Source organism: Pogoniulus pusillus, chromosome 31 (genome assembly GCF_015220805.1).
Source record: "Pogoniulus pusillus isolate bPogPus1 chromosome 31, bPogPus1.pri, whole genome shotgun sequence".
Taxonomy (NCBI): domain Eukaryota; kingdom Metazoa; phylum Chordata; class Aves; order Piciformes; family Lybiidae; genus Pogoniulus; species Pogoniulus pusillus.
This window is the reverse complement of record NC_087294.1, coordinates 10171856-10177081: the sequence shown is the minus strand read 5'-3', so window position 1 is coordinate 10177081 and position 5226 is coordinate 10171856. Positions and strand designations below refer to the sequence as shown.

Here is a 5226-nt window from a genome sequence, read left to right as displayed (position 1 = left end):
TGCTAACTACTAAATGACTGTCAGTGTGCATGTGCATAGAAGTGTGTTTCTGCTAAACCACCAAGCACTAGGTAGCAATCTGAGGAGTCTCAATAATTCAGCTTGAAAGGTATTCACACAGTATCACAGTATCATCAGGGTTGGAAGAGACCTCACAGATCATCAAGTCCAACCCTTTACCACAGAGCTCAAGGCTACACCATGGCACCAAGTGCCACGTCCAGTCCTGCCTTGAACAGCTCCAGGGACGGCGACTCCACCACCTCCCCGGGCAGCCCATTCCAGTGTCCAATGACTCTCTCAGTGAAGAACTTTCTCCTCACCTCCAGCCTAAATTTCCCCTGGCACAGCCTGAGGCTGTGTCCTCTCATTTTGGTGCTGGCCACCTGAGAGAAGAGAGCAACCTCCTCCTGGCCACAACCACCCTTCAGGTAGTTGTAGACAGCAATAAGGTCACCCCTGAGCCTCCTCTTCTCCAGGCTAAACAATCCAGCGTGACTTAGGGAAGCCTCAGGAGATCTGGGAAGTCAGATCATATATGCTAGATGTCATGGAGACATTTGACAATGGATTAAGACCCTCCCTTTCTAACCCCTTGGGAGAGCACCCATCATTATCTGCCGCTTTCTCCCCCTCAGCAGTGTGTGCGCACACAGGGGAGGAGGCATCTCATGACTCACCAGAGTCACTCCTGCAGCTCTGGGCTGCAGCAAAGTTCACTGGTGTTTATGAGATGCTTGTGGTGACCCTTGTGCTACACTCTCGTAATGAATTTCAGACCGTCCACCCCAAGCCTTTCGACTATCTGTCCAATCTCACTGAATTCTTAACCTCGCGTTTCCTCCTCCTGCACGTCCTTCTGGGAGACACTGGATCCTCGGGATGAAACGCTTTAAAGCCAGTGCCCACAGCCTTGTCAGGACATTCAACACAGGCCCCATGGGCTTGTTTATTTTAGTGTGAATCTCCACCCCTTCACTTGCTCACGAGTAGGGTGGGTGTTGGTTTTTTTCACTTACAGATCATGCCCCACAATTGATAGAATCTCCCTTCCTTTCTTTGCCTGGATCTTCTGTTTTCTTACTGTACAAAAAGATTTTCAGATCCTGTTTCACTGGGATGCAAGGAAAATATACTTTTCCTGCTGCTACATTAATTCACAGAGTCAATTATTATCATTTAAGAAAGAAAAAAGCCTCTGCATACTTCTTCAAAAGGCCAGCCCTTGGTAACAGAAACTGGAAGCCTTAACTAACCCTTTGGCTGATTCATGATTTATCTATGCCAGGGTGAAGTGTTTCACATATTAACTGGAGGAAATATACTTCTAGTTTGTAATCTTGATGAATAGTTAGTGAATTTATTTTTTTAATGCTCCTTTTAGTCATTCATCATTATTCTAAAGACCTTTTTTACAAATATTGCCTTGAAACTTCAGATGAGTGATGTATTTGTAAAAGGGAAAGAGCACAGATGGGCAAAGTTCATAAGAAAGTCCCCTCCAAAAAAAAAGGCCAAAAAAAAAGAGCTGATGCCACTCCACCAGTCATAGGAGCACTAGCACTGGGCAAAAGAGACTGCACATGAAATACATTACCATTGCAGGTGGTTTGCTTTGGTCATACCTCATGTTACATTTTGCAAGTGTCTTATGAAGGGGTCATGGGCTTCTGTAACACCAAGCCAGTGTAGCTTCCCCCCAGACTCAAAGCCAGGAGAATAGCATTTGAGAAAGGAAGGTGACTCTGATCTTCTAGAGAAGCACTCACATGGGAATGATTAAATGATTTCTGTACTCAGGGTTACTTATTTTCTTCTTTAAGCCTTGTTAATGAGCTTTATTAGAGCACAGACTGCCATTAGCTCCCAGAGACTCAAAATACAGCTAACAGAACCAACAGAATGCCTTCACCTCTTGCCCATTTTGGAAAGAAAGGAATTAGAGGTAGAGAAGAAAAGGTGAAACATGCCTAAATAGTCTTACTCAGGGCTACTTAATTTCCTCTTTAAGCCTTGTTAATGAACTTTATTAGAGCACAGAGTGGCATTAGCTGACTTCAGCAGAGTACTATAAACATCAATAATCTATCTGATTGACTAGCAGGGTGCTTGAACTTTGTCTTGCTTCTAGTTTAAATTTCTCAGAGTCTCAAAATATAGCTAACAGAACCAATACAATTATAAGATGCTTTCCTCTTCCCCCTCCCCCCCCCCCCCCTTTTGGAAAGACAGGAATTAGAGGTGGAGAGGAAAAGTTAAAACACACCTAAATAGTCTCACTCAGGGCTACTTAATTTCTTCTTTAAGCCTTTATTAGAGCACAGACTGGCATGAGCTCCCAGAGACTCAAAATATAGCTAACAGAACCAATACAATTAGAGAATCGTAGAATCAACCAGGTTGGAAGAGACCTCCAAGCTCATCCAGTCCAACCTAGCGCCCAGCCCTAGCCAGTCAACCAGACCATGGCATTAAGTGCCTCATCCAGGCTTTGCTTCAACACCTCCAGGGACGGTGACTCCACCACCTCCCTGGGCAGCCCATTCCAATGCCAATCACTCTCTCTGACAACAACTTCCTCCTAACATCCAGCCTAGACCTCCTCTGGCACAGCTTGAGACTGTGTCCCCTTGTTCTGTTGCTGGTTTCCTGGCACAAGAGACCAACCCCAACCTGGCCACAACCTCCCTTCAGGGAGCTGTAGACAGCAATGAGGTCTGCCCTGAGCCTCCTCTTCCCCAGGCTGAACACCCCCAGCTCCCTCAGCCTCTCCTCTGTTAAATAAGTTAATAAAGTTAATGAACTTTATTAGAGCACAGACTGGCACTAGCTGACTTCAGCAGAGTACTATAAACATCAGTAATCTATCTGATTGACTAGCAGGGTGTTTGAACTTTGTCTTAGTTCTAGTTCAAATTTCCCAGAGTCTCAAAATATAGCCAACAACAATTATAGGATGCCTTCCCCTCTCCCCTCTTTTGGAAAGAAAGCACTTAGAGGTAGAGAGGAAAAGGTAAAACACACCCAAATAAATAGTCTCACTTTGATTTGGAAGTTACAAGAGAAAAAAAACCAAACCAAATTTAACAGTAAATAGAAGGTATGCAAGGTAGGGGAGTTACAAAGAGGTATAGGGAAGGGAAAAACCAAGATACAAAATAAATATATACAACCTGATCGATGGCAATGGATGGAGGCAGAATCAGGATCTGGCTTTGTCCACCACGTGGAAGGATGGCCATGTGGCAAAACGAAGAGCAGCAGCAACAAGGTGGTGGATGACAGCCAGGGAGGCAAAAGAGAAGGAGAGAGGAAGTTGTTCTGCTTTTATAGGGGGCTAGACAAGAAGTGGGCATGGGCTAATCACTACACCTGGGGCCAGGTTCAGACCCACCCCAGAGGAGGAGTCAGGAGGACCCGCGGTCAGGATCAACCCCAGGAGGGTTAACCCTTTACAAACCTTTAAAGGTGTATGGTCCCACAAAGTATTGTTGTTCTCCTGTAGAGAGCACAGCAAACAAATTGCTCATTCTCTTGAGGTTCAGTTCTTCTGTTGACCTCCCTGAGACTATTTCCAGCAAGACACTTTTCCTGCAAGACACTGAGGAGTGTGATCTGCATTTTGTGTTCATCCTTTGACAATCTACCACAATAATTATGGGGATACTCAGCGTCCTCAACGTGAGAAGGTTCTTAGTTGCTTTATTTTTTACATGGAGGCCAAAATATTTGGTAGATTCCTCAAGCTAGGGCTATTTATAGCTTCATATGCAGAAGCACAGGGATGTTTTGCATTAAATCTGGTTGCAGAACATGGCTTAGGCTCTTTTTGCCTTTACTCCTCTAACTTTCAGATACAAAAACTCAATCAATTGTCAGCTGCCACAGTTCTCAGCATGAGCTTCCAGGTAAACAGGAAGCAGTTTCAATCTTGCAACCTCAAAGTGTGCAAAACGCATTTAATAAGACCTCCTTTTGCTTTTTAAGCAACTGATGCAATGCCAAAGATGAAAATGTTGAATGACCCAGTACAATATTTAGGTCTCAGGGGGAAAAAAAAATAGTTTAACCTATTTCTGGATATGAAAGACAGTTTCTAAGCACAGAGTGGTGGCTGCCTTCTCAGGCCATTATTTTCAGAGGACACTTTGCTACCTGCTGTTTGAAAGGGGGTGGTAAATAACTAAATCAGCTCTGCAATAATAGGGAAAGAAGCTTAGATATTAAGAAGGAGATTTTTCTCCTCCATTGAGAATAATGAATTGGTGAGATGACCTCAAGGGCAAAGTTGTTGGGACAAGGCAGAAGGTCAGTCAAGGAATAAATAAATGCTGTCTTGTGGGAAAAGGGTAAGTGCAGTCCCAAGGAGTGAGGCAAAAAAGGGCGAGGAGTAACAGAGGTAGAGGAAGAAAATATTCCCCTGCCAGCACCATTACTTAGTCTCACGGTCTTTCAGGAAGAACAGGAGGTCTGCTAGGACTGTAATAAATACCAAGTTATCAGAGTAAGAGGGAATTTGGATACAAACTCCAGATGGATTTGCAGCACAGGCTCATTACTCTCACCTCTCACGAACTGTGCAATAAAGCCAACGCACAGGAGTTCAGAGCATCACTCAGCTGTAACTGCTCATGTCAGCCTGTCACAAGTAGGTAGCTGCCTGCAGACGTTGGTCTGTCTCAGTCCCTTCAATCTCAGTGACCCTGCCAAAGACAGCACCCATAAATTTAGCATTAAAAACTGTAATGTAGCAGCAGGCACTGCTTCTGCTGCAAGGGAGAAGCTAAAGCAAGTCAGCCCTCTGTCTGCTGCATTTGCTTGCCCTGAGTGACACACCTGTGCAGGGGTAAGGAGTACAGATGAAAATGCATGAGGACTCCACAGCCTGGGTCCTCAATTACATGGCTGTATCTGTATTAGAAAATCAGTGCCAAGGACCTTCCCTGCACAAGCAAGGATGGCCACGTGGTAAAACAAAGAGCAGCAGCAACAAGGTGGTGGTTAACAAGCAGGGAGGGAGGCAAAAGAGAGGGAAAGAGGAAGCTGCTCTGTTTTTATGAGGGGCTGGACAAGAAGTGGGAGAGGGTTAACCACTACACCTGGGGCCAGGTTCAGACCCACTCACAGAGAGGGGTCAGGGTGAAGATCACACTCACCCCCCAGGTATTTAAAAGACATGTAGTGCGATGGTGCTGAGTGGCTTTATTTAGCGATTCAACTTGATGA

At 44.9% G+C, this 5226-nt stretch overlaps 1 long non-coding RNA gene across 1 annotated transcript; it reads right to left on the bottom strand.

Annotated features, from left to right (window-relative positions):
• Positions 1-4210: 4210 nt before the first annotated feature.
• On the bottom strand, positions 4211-5001 carry LOC135189223 (uncharacterized). Its single transcript, XR_010307976.1, has 2 exons — positions 4837-5001; positions 4211-4703 (listed from the first exon to the last, which is right to left on the bottom strand). It is a non-coding gene; the product is annotated as an uncharacterized LOC135189223 (long non-coding RNA).
• Between the last annotated feature and the right edge of the window lie 225 nt (positions 5002-5226).